A 12,683-nucleotide genomic window follows, 5' to 3' on the forward strand; every position below is an offset into this window, starting at 1 on the left:
AAGATTCCTGATTCTACTCTGTATTAAATTATCCTTTAACCCCATACCTAGCTGTGAAATGTTTTGTTACCCATCTCCTAAGTAATTATAATTGATTGTGGAAGCTGATTAAAAGCAACAATGATTCTTAGCTGGTCATCCCACAGGTCAGGGGGGACTAACCTCTAGATCACCCTGTCTTTGTCATTCATCTCTATCACAAATTTCTCTGTTGTGGCAACATGGTAAATGTTCACAGAATGTTGAGTAATCAATTTGTTAATGTGTGACATATCCAATTACCTGCTAGAAATCATGTATGTTGAAAAATGATTGTGTGCCAGAAAAGCATGTACTCACTGAAGCTATATTATAAACACAAGCTCTGCACCTGGTGGAACATCTTGGTGACTCCTGAGCACAAGGGTCTGAGCACTGAGTTGTCTCCCATCTCATCATTCATCTAAGTTATCACACCTAGCCAGAAGGGACCCTCATTTTTGAGAGACCACTGGACAGGCTTTCAATAAACATGGGAAAATATTCTAAATTAATTAACAAAATAAAAATTTTCAAATCACACCCCCCAAAAAATTAAATTAATGTAGCAGGTTCCAGCTCATGGTTATTTTGCATGACAATCTCATGAAATGGGTAGAATAAGGCTATAATACCCACTTTCCAAAGTGAGGAATCATTTCTGGCCAACAGGGGCTTGGATATTCTGCTTCTATTATATTATATTCTAAACTCTGGCATGTAATTTGAACTGGGTACAGCTCTAAAGAAATGGACCTCTTCATAGTCAATCAATATACATAGTTAAATTCTTACTATATTTCAGGTACTGAGTTAAATACTATAGTTTCATAGCCCAATATTAAATAGTACCTGCCTTCAAAGTGCTTTTATTCTTTTGGGGGAGAGATATATAACATTTACAAAAATATACATATATAATACATAACATATACAAAAATAAGTGTGTAGCACCTCCCCTATGGCTACTTTTCCCCAATTTGCACTTGTACTGGCAAAGTTGAGTACCTGGAAGGCACACGATTATTTATCCTCCAAATGCTAAGGGTAGCCCCAACAGTTGCTAGGATTTCTAGTACTCTTATTCATAAGCCTCCCCCTGGTATGATCCTCTTTATTAGTCAACCAGTGGAACTCTATTAGCTTTTAGACAAAGAATTTACCAAGACAGAAGAACATGAACAGTAATTACAAAATCATTTACACAACCTAGAGATGCCCTCTTCCCTGACTCTTTTTCTCTTATCAGTCCTTATAACTGCAACAGATTCTACTACAGGCTTTGGTTATTGGTAAGACCAGACTCCTCTATTAGAATACTCATTTACCTAAGACTGGGGAAAAACAAGCATTAAAAAAAAACCCAAAGACAATCCAGATGTAAAATGTGTTCACAGATATTTGATGGCCAGATAGGAAAATGGAAACTGCCCTCTTTCAACCTTGACAGCTAATTATGGTATTGTCTGCCCCTAATGTGTAGTTGGTAGAACTTTAAATTGGTTGATCCATTCTGTAAAACAATTTGGAACTATGCCCAAAAAGTCTTTGGACATACAAACACTATTTAGATATAGGAATACTACTACTATTAGGCCTATACTCCAAAGAGATTGACAAAAAAAGAAGAGTTCCTATATGTATAAAAATATTTAGAACAGCTCTATTTTTAGTGCCAAGGAATCAGAAACTAAAGCATACCCATCAACTATTAATCACTGAATAAATGATGGTATATGAACGTAATGGAATATTCTTGTGTCATAAGAAATTACAAAAGGGGTAGTTTCAGAGATGCTTAGCAAAACTTGAATCAACTGATTCAGAGCAAAGAAAGCTGAACCAGGAGAATAATTTTTAAAATTTTTTTACTATTTTAAACAATTTTTATAATTACAATGCATATTAATGACAAGCAATTTTATAGCCATGAGAATCTTGACCAACACAATTAGTGAAGATAGATGATGAATGCTATTACTTCATAATAGTGATGTGATGTATTCAAGGTGCAGAATGAACATAGTTTTAAGACAGGGTTCTGATAGAAAATTTTTTTTTAACTATACATATTAGCAAAAAGGAGTTAATTTTCTTTTTCTCAATGGGAGGAAAGGTGAATCAAGAAAAATAAATCTTTGTTAACTGAAAAAGAATAAATTTAAAAAGGGGACAATACAACAGTATTACTTTACTCACAACTAGAAAAAAAGGAGACTGAGAAATTGGTCCTTTTTGACGTGTGAATTCAGTTCCAGATCAATATCTCTTTAATAATCAATACTCCCAGCTCTTACACCAATTAGAAGACTTTTCATTATTTTGTAGTACCAGATCCTCAGTTACCTGCAACTAGAAATATGTTCCACATGTTGGGTTAGAACAAGGCCAGAAATACCTCTAAATGCTTTATATAACTCATCAAGAAGGGCAACTCTTTAGAACTGTATTCTAAAAACTATTCCCACATTAGCTTGTCCCCTCATTCTAGTAATATATGTAAAATATATACAAAATAAATGCAAAGTCAATTTATGAGGGGAGGAAAGCTTTTTTTAGACCCATAGAATCAATAAAACCTATATCCTGGCTTCCTCAAAGCAGTTTTTCTTATAGCTTAAATTATGATTTATTCAAAGATTTTTCTCCCACACTCCCCCCCCCCCCCAAATTAAAAAGGAACTAATTATGCAATGTGAGTCAGGTATGGGACAGGTAGGTTATCACTACACACAAAGCATGCTAATCATAAAAAACCCAAACCTCAGAGTGCTCAAGAGAATGACTTTTAAACATGAACAAGATTCAGAAACTTAACTTCTAACTACTGTCATCATCTCTGGAAAGGCTAATACTTAAATCTCAGCAGAATATAAATTTTGCAGGACTGTAAATTAGGCAGATACCATTTCATTCAGAGCTCCACTGTCCAAACAGCTCACAGTGTATGTCTTCTGGTAAAACCTGTTGTGGGTAAATCCTCTTGCCTTCACCAGAAGTCCTATGAGACCTCCTCTTGTGCTGCCATTCAGTTCTCAACCCAAGACTTACTTCCAGTTTTGAATACTTCCATCTAACAATGGATACTCATTTGCTTAAAATTAGGGGAAAAAATACTAAAAAAAAATAGAGGTACTCTATATATCAGATATCATAAGCTCACAGCCACATGGAGGCCCAGGGTGGGCAGAAGAACAGAGCAAGTCACATTTCTTCCATCCCATCCCCTTCTTGGTAAGTTGCTTGACTTAGTCCTTGTATGTTTCACATCCTGATGTGAAGGATGAGAAAGGCTGAGAGAGCAAGACTCCTCCTCTTGCACATTAATTCAGTAAACTTTTCTGGCTTTTCAGCAGATAAGCTTCTTTTGGTTGTCTTAAACTGCAAACACTTTAGTATTGAGTAAGAGGTGATAGGAAGGAAGCCCCAAAGCAAGCTTGTGGTAGACCAGAATCAGGAATGGCAACCCTGGACATGCTCCATAAATTGGCAATGGCTGGACAAATTATGGTATATGAATGGAATGAAATATTTTTATGCCATATGAAATCACAAAAGAGATCCTGTCAGAGAACTCTATAGTCCATTGCAGAATCTACTCCATACAGGTATAGAAACTGCTGCTTAGAAAGAGAAAATAATTTTCCCATGATTGGACTGAGGGCAAATGACTAAGTCAGGTTGTAAACCTAAGGAACTAGACTCCGGTCCAAATAGCTTTCCACTGCATCATGCTAATCTAGTTGAGATGCCCACACAACCTAACTTATTCTAGATAATTGCCAACTCTGACATGTAGTTATTTTAAAAAAGACTTTCTTTAATAAAGTAATAGTGAGCTCTTCTTTGAAGTTATATCCACTAAACAAGAACTCTATTCAGCTAATACTTCTTTTAGTATAAGCCATATGATTAAATGTTTATAATGGTTTTTTTAAATATCTGAAATTGGCAAAGTCAATATTATAATCATGTATAGCACTGATTAGGTGTTTGATATTGTTAGATATTTGTATTAAATGATGAAATTAGGTAGATCATTTTAAGATATAGTAGAGATAATATTGAACTAGGATTCAGAAGACCCATGTTTTTATTTTAGCTCTCCCACTAATTGTATGACATTGACCAAGTTATATCGCCACTTTTGGCTTATTTCAGAAACAGAATTTTATGATAGGTAAGTAGGAAAAATTTAGGAATTATTTTCTAAAGAAAATTATAAGTTACACACAACTACATGAAAACATTCTCCCAAATCACTTATAAGGTAAATAATAATTTTTATGATAAGTTTCTCCATCATGATCCACAAATTGGTAAATATGACAAATAATGGAAAGCATATTGGAAAAGCTTTGGGAAGACAGACACATTCATGCACTGTTGTCAAAGCTGCAAACAAGTTCCTTCTGATTGTTAACTTGGAATTGTGCAAGAAAAGTGACTGAAATGTACTGAGAGATCCCACTACTGGGCATATACTTCACAGAAAACAAAACAGAAACAGAAGTATTCACTTGTGATGGCAAAGCACTAAAGACCAAATAAGCACATGCCATTTGGGGAATCACTGAACAAACTTGCATGTGAATGTACTAAAGTATTAGTAAGAAATGAGGAAAGGAGTTCAAAGACATATGGGAAGATTTGTATGATATAGGGTGAAATAAATAGATATGGAAGAATAATATATGCAAATAACAACAATGTGGATGAAAAGATCACTAAAAGGGAGCTAAACTGAATAATTTTAAAACCACTAATTGTGCTGGAGAATAGATGATAAAACCTACCTCCCTCTTCCCTCAGCAGAGAGGCAGTGACAATGAAGTCTGAAAGTTGAGTGCATGGTAAAAAGCAGTCACTGTAGAAGTTGTTTTGTAGTTAAATGTTTTTCTTTGTTATAAGGAAAGGGTTAATTCTTATGCTGGAGATACTCCTGTGGAGAGTAGTAATTAATAGCTAGGAAAATTTGTATTAAAAAAAGGCATCAGTTAAACTTTAAAAAAAAAAAGATTAATAGTAGAAGATTTTTTTCCTTGTACTTTCTAAAAGAAAGATTATATGTGAGAACCTGTTCTATCCCCTTTAAATTCCGGTACATCCAGTATTATCTTATAATTATGAAAGATTTATTGTGATTTTACTCCATTTATGTAGTAGAACTTTAATTAATCCTATTTTTTTTTCCTCTGCCAGGTCAAGACCCTTGAAACTTCTCATCTTCATGATATAGTATGAAATGTCATGAAATAGTATGCATTAAGCACCCACTTCCAGATCTAACATTTCCTTTTTGTTGCATTTTTAATGGATGAAAAGGCTTCAGGAGAGAGGGAAAAAAAAAGAAATGTGAATAATGATTCCTTCCTTTCAGAAAAATTCAATCACTCATTCATGTTCATTTATTTTTTCATGTAGTGTTTCAAGATTAACTCTTTACTCTGTACTTTTTAAAGTATTCTCTTTTTAAAAATATTTCCCCTTAAGATGTATTCAGTGGGAAAATTTGTAGATTCCATCTAGAAAGTTGATTTGCCTATGATGGCACAGACAATGACACAAGGTGTCCCAAAAATCTTAGTGCCGTTTTAAGCTTTAATAGCTAAAACACATCAATCAAGGATTCAAGTTTCAACAAAGCTTTAATTTTTTTTTATTTTTTAAATTTTTATTTATTTTTTTTAATTTTTATTTGGTCATTTCCAAACATTATTCATTGGAAACAAAGATAATTTTCTTTTCTTCTCTCCCCCCCCCTACCTCTCCCATAGCCCATGCGCAAATCCACTAGGTATCACATGTGTTCTTGATTCAAACCCATTTCCATGTTGTTGGTATTTGCATTAGAGTGTTCATTTAGAGTCTCTCCTCAGTCATATCCCCTCCACTCCTGTAGTCAAGCAGTTGCTTTTCATCGGTGTTTTTACTCCCACAGTTTATCTTCTGCTTGTGGATAGTGTTTTTTAGATCCCTGCAGATTGTTCAGGGACACTGCATTGCCACTAATGGAGAAGTCCATTACCTTTGATTGTACCACAATGTATCAGTCTCTGTGTACAATGTTTTTTTGGTTCTGCTCCTTTTGCTCTGCATCACTTCCTGGAGGTTGTTCCAGTCTCCATGGAATTCCTCCACTTTATTATTCCTTTTAGCACAATAGTATTGCATCACCAACATATACCACAATTTGTTCAGCCATTCCCCAATTGAAGGGCATCCCCTCATTTTCCAAATTTTTGCCACCACAAAGAGCTCAGCTATGAATATTCTTGTACAAGTCTTTTTCCTTATTATCTCTTTAGTGTACAAACCCAGCAGTGCTATGGCTGGATCAAAGGGTAGACAGTCTTTTAGCACCCTTTGGGCATAGTTCCAAATTGCCCTCCAGAATGGTTGGATTAATTCACAACTCCACCAGCAATGAATTAGTGTCCCTGTTTTGCCACACTCCCTCCAGCATTCATTACTTTCCATAGCTGTCATGTTAGCCAATCTGTTAGGTGTGAGGTGATACCTCAGAGTTGTTTTGATTTGCATCTCTCTGATTATAAGAGATGTAGAACACTTTTTCATGTGCTTATTAATAGTTTTGATTTCTTTGGCTGAGAACTGCCTGTTCATGTCCCTTGCCCATTTATCAATTGGAGAATGGCTTGATTTTTTGTACAATTGATTTAGCAATTTTTAAATCTGAGTAATTAAACCTTTGTCAGAGGTTTTTATGAAGATTGTTTCCCAATTTGTTGCTACCCTTCTGATTTTAGTTACATTGGTTTTGTTTGTACAAAAACTTTTTAATTTGATGTAGTCAAAATTATTTATTTTACATTTTTGTGACTCTTTCTAAGTCTTGCTTGGTTTTAAAATCTTTCCCTTCCCAAAGGTCTGACATGTATACTATTCTGTGTTCACCTAATTTACTTATAGTTTTCTTCTTTATGGTCAAGTCATTCACCCATTCTGAATTTATCTTGGTGTAGGATGTGAGGTGTTGATCTTTTCCTAATCTCTCCCACACTGTCTTCCAATTTTCCCAGCAGTTTTTATCAAATAATGGATTTTTGTCCCAAAAGCTGGGGTCTTTGGGTTTGTCATAAACTGTCTTGCTGAGATCATTTACGCCAAGTCTATTCCACTGATCCTCCTGTCTGTCTCTTAGCCGGTACCAAATTGTTTTGATAACCACTGCTTTATAGTATAGTTTGAGATCTGGGACTGCAAGTCCTCCTTCCTTTGCATCTTTTTCATGATTTCCCTGGATATCCTTGATCTTTTGTTCTTCCAAATGAACTTAGTTATGGTTTTTTCTAATTCAGTAAAGAAGTTTTTTGGTAGTTCAATGGGTATGGCACTAAATAAGTAAATTAATTTGGGTAAGATTGTCATTTTTATTATGTTAGCTCGTCCCACCCATGAGCAATCAATGTTTTTCCAATTGTTTAGATCTAGTTTTAGCTGTGTGGAAAGTGTTTTGTAGTTGAGTTAATATAGTTCCTGTGTTTGTCTTGGCAGATAGATTCCTAAGTATTTTATATTGTCTAGGGTGATTTTGAATGGTATTTTGCTTTCTAATTCTTGCTGCTGAAATGGGTTAGAGATATATAGAAATGCTGATGACTTATGCGGGATTATTTTGTATCCTGCAACTTTGCTAAAGTTGTTGATTATTTCCAGTAACTTTTTGGTTTATTCTCTAGGATTCCTTAAGTAAACCACCATATCATCCACAAAGAGTGATAGCTTGGTCTCCTCATTGCCAATTTTAATACCTTCAATTTCTTTTTCTTCTGTAATTGCTACTGCTAGTGTTTCTAGTACAATGTTAAATAATAGAGGTGATAATGGGCATCCTTGTTTTATTCCTGATCTTATTGGGAAGGCTTCTAGTTTATCCCCATTGCAGATGATGTTTGCTGATGGTTTTAGATATATACTGTTTATTATTTTTAGGAAAGGCCCTTCTATTCCTATACTTTCTAGTGTTTTCAATAGGAATGGGTGTTGTATTTTATATCAAAGGCTTTTTCTGCATCTATTGAGATAATCATGTGATTTTTGTCAGTTTGCTTGTTAATATGGTCAATTATGTGGATGGTTTTCCTAATATTGAACCATCCTTGCATTCCTGGTATGAATCCTGCCTGGTCATAGTGGATGACCCTTGTGATGACTTGCTGGAGTCTTTTTGCTAGTATCCTATTTAAGATTTTTACATCTATATTCATTAGGGAGATTGGTCTACAGTTTTCTTTCTCTGTTTTTGACCTGCCTGGCTTTGGGATCAGTACCATGTTTGTGTCGTAGAATGAATTTGGTAGAACTCCTTCTTAATAGTTTGTTTAATATTGGGATTAGTTGTTCTTTGAATGTTTGATAGAATTCATTTGTGAATCCAGCTGGACCTGGGGATTTTTTCTTAGGGAGTTCTTTGATGGCTTGTTCAATTTCTTTTTCTGATATGGGGTTTAAGGTAATTTATTTCTTCCTCTGTTAGTCTAGGCAATTTATATTTTTGTAAGTATTCATCCATATCACCTAGATTGCCATATTTGTTGCCATATAATTGGGCATAGTAGTTTTTAATGATTGCCTTAATTTCCTCTTCATTAGAGGTGAGGTCTCCTTTTTCATCTTGGATACTGTCAATTTGGTTTATTTCTTTCCTTTTTTTAAATAAACTGACTAGTATTTTGCCTATTTTATTTGTTTTTTCAAAGTACCAGCTTCTAGTCTTATTTATTAAATCAATAGTTCTTTGACTTTCAATTTTATAATTTCTCCTTTGAGTTTTAGGATCTCTAATTTAGTATTCATGTGAGGATTTTTAATTTGTTCACTTTCTAATTTTTTAATTTGCATGCCCAATTCATTGACCTCTGCCCTTCTTAATTGGTTAATATATGAACTCAAGGATATAAATTTCCCCCTGAGTACTGCTTTGGCTGCATCCCATAGGGTTTGAAAGGATGTCTCATCATGGTCATTTTCTTCAATGAAGTTATTAATTGTTTCTATGATTTGTTCTTTAACTAACTGGTTTTGGAGAATCGTATTGTTTAATTTCCAATTAATTTTTGATTTACCTCTCCATGTTCCCTTACTAATTATTATTTTCATTGCATTGTGATCAGAGAAAGTTGCATTTATTATTTCTGCTCTTTTGCACTTGTTTGCAATGTTTTTATGCCCTAATACATGGTCAATTTTTGTGAATGTACCATGTGCTGCAGAAAAGAAGGTATATTCCTTTTTGTCCCTATTTATTTTCCTCCACATGTCTACTAACTCTCAACAAAGCTTTAATAACTTAAAACTGCATGAAGACTTTTGGGACATCTTTTTATCAAGCTCAATTGCATTTAACTTTTCAGAGGCTAAGAGGCTTTATTGTGGAGTAGAAAAAACACAGGGCAGGGAATCAAGACATTTTAGTTCCTTTCTTATTCTGTCACTAATTCGTTGTGTGATCTAGAACAAGTCCTTTATTCTTTGGACCTTATTTTCCATTTCTTCAAAAAGAGGGGCATGGGATACCACTATTTCTACTTTGTGTTTCAGTAAGGATTTTATTGTCATTTGCAAATAAATATTTTGTAGATCAACTTCACTTTGAAAACTTATCTGATTCATCAGTTGGTTATGATAAGTATGATATTAAAAGTATAATCAATAACATCAGAAATTCTAACTTCCTTTTACCAAATCTCTTTCCTATGGAAACTTACCCCTGGAATAAGTTGTTTCCAATTTTGTCTCATGTAACAACTTTAAATCATGTTTTGTGCCTGTCCATAGCATTACTCAGTGCCATATGAAGCATTGCTCTCTTTGAAAGAAAACATTCATTTAGCAAGTGTGATACTTGGATGAAGTCATGGTGAGCCAAGACTAAATTTAATGATATATCCATAAATCACCAAAATGGGCAGTGATTTTAGGGAGCTGAGTTAACTCATCCTCTAGATTTATTGATCCTATCTGGAAATAATTAGTACCCGAGGAATTGCAGAGCTTCAGAGCCCAAGGCTTTAGAAATCAGAGTCTAATTTTGTTTAATAACAAAAACAAAAAACAGATGAAATAATTGAGGCCCAGACAGGTAAAGTGATTTGCCTAGCATCTGAAGTTGGCATAGATCATAAATGCTTTCACATGGTTTTACTTGAAAGATGTGGAGGGTTGGTTAGGAGGTAAATGCTATTTGCAACAAGTTTCCGGTGCCCTGGAGGCTATTTTAGGATCAGTCCCAGTGGAAACCTAAGCAGAAGCAAAGAACCGAATCTGATCCTCCAGGATCAGGCTGCAGCTCTACACAGGCTCTTTAATAGCATCCTGATTGGTACAGGTGTAGGGTTACTTTTTGAGAATGGATTAAATTGCCTATAGGTAATGAGGCTTTATGTTCCCCTACTAACAAATACATTAACCTCAAATATAAGTTATAAGATTAATTTGGCTTGATAATCCCCTTCTTTCCTTTTCTAGATATGTTTCCTAAACAGGAAGACATCTTAAAACTTTGGCAAAGAATTCAATTAAATAATGGATGCTAAGTGAAAAGAGTAAATATTAAAAATTCCTGATTATCCCACAACTATGTGTCTGAGGTATCCTTATGGACTGATGGGTCAGAGCCCATCTGCAGATTCTATTTCTATTTGAGCTGGAAGAAGGACCATTCAAGAAGTAAATGTAGACATGGATTTATTGTGCAGAGACTAGTAACTGCAGCACTAGTCAGCTAGTCAATAAGCATCTCCCTAAGGTGTCAGGGATCTTACTAAACACTGTGATGTCCCTATCTTTTAAAAGTACTATTCATTGCTTAGAGTCATTCTCTTCAAGGGTTTAAAACTATAATCCTCTTCTGTGTTGATTTTCATACCACAGAATCACAGCTATTACATAAATTCAGGATAGGATTCAGAAATAACTGAATCAACACTAGTTAAATCTCTGCCGTTATCAATGACTTTGCCATTGAACTCTTCCATACCCCTCACAGACACTTAAAGCTGTCTCAAGTCAGTTAAAACTCCTTAGAGCAGTATTGGTGAACCTATGGAACAGGTGCCAAAGATGACACATAGGGGGCTCTCTGTGGGCACTCGGCAGCCCTCCTCTGCCTTCTCCCAGAGTTTGTTATCCTCTCTCCACCATTCCTAACCACATTTTTCACATCCCCCACCCCTCTGCCCAGCAACCCAATGGGAGAGCACAGGGGGTAAGGTGGGTGGTATAAAAAATAGACTCAAATACAGGACTACAATCCCCACAAGCCTTTGCTCCACTTCCCCAGAATGCCTTGTAATCTCACCTGGGCCGAGATCGAGAAGGTATTTAAGCTGATTCAAAGGCTTTTGAGAGGCTTGGCTCTTTTTGGACTTCCATTTTGGAGCAGGTGGTCTCTTGCATGAGGTTATTTTGTCTAGGCCTCTGGCCTAGGCACATGTTTCTTACTTGTATATTTTTTAATTTTTAACCTTTAATAAACCTCTAAAAAATATAATACTCCTTGCAGAGAGAAACTAATTTCTACCTGCCTCAGTCTCCCCATCTCCCCTAAATTTTAACTGTTACAGTGGCTCACAAGTGGCAGAGCTAAAGGGGAGCAGAATGCTGGGGCCACTGCCCTCCCTCGTCTACACTGAGGACATTCCTCACTTTACCCACCCCTCCAACCAGTATCCCAATGGGAGTGCTTTCTCCCTCCCTGTGTGAGGTAAGAGAGGGGGGAGATGAGCCCAGAACTCAGGTGGGGGGGGGCAGAACACAAGACCTGGGGGAGGGTGGGCACAGAACTCAGTTGGGGGAGGGCAACATTCTGCCTCTAAAAGATTCACCATCACTGTCTTAGAGAATGCCCTTTTTATATTGAACTGATAGAAACCTTAAAGAGCCATACATGGAAAAACAGTGTTAACTTGAATAGTGGGTTATCTGTTAACCTACTTTATGAAATTTTCAAAGAAAACATTTATGTAATTTAATAGTTATTAGTTGGCATCTTTGAGAACTTTAGGAAGGTAAAAGCTTGAAAATAATCTCCTTAGACAGTAGAAATGTTCATAACTAAACATGGGATAGGGATCTATTACAGAAGACAAAGCAAGCAATTTTGATTACATAAAATTTTTTAAAAAGTTTTATGCAAACAAAACAAATGCAGCTATGATTAGAAGAGAAGCAGATCAGTAGGGAAAATTTTTGTAACAATTTTTAATGATAAAGATTTAATATATAACAAAAATAGAGAACTGATATAAATTTTAAGAACAAGAGCTATTCCCTAATAGATAAATGGACAAAGGATATGAGGAGGAATTTTTCAAAGGAAGAAATCTAAGCTATCACAAATATAAAAAATATTCAAGTAACTAATAATTAGAGAAATTTAAATTAAGTAATTCTAAGGTTGTACCTCAAAATGACAATTATTAGAGCAGATATGGGAAAATAGATACATTAATGCACTAAATTGCCTATAGGTGATGAGATTTGATGTCCCACTACTAATAAACATGTTGGCTATATGGTTAAGCTGTTAATTGTGCACCATTCTAGAAAACAATTTAGAACTAGTCCCCTAATGTTGTGAAATTTTGACTCAGCAATGCCACTTTTAGACCTATACCATAAAGATATTATCCACTGTAGTT

Source organism: Monodelphis domestica, chromosome 2, assembly GCF_027887165.1.
Source record: "Monodelphis domestica isolate mMonDom1 chromosome 2, mMonDom1.pri, whole genome shotgun sequence".
NCBI classification, from domain to species: Eukaryota; Metazoa; Chordata; class Mammalia; order Didelphimorphia; family Didelphidae; genus Monodelphis; species Monodelphis domestica.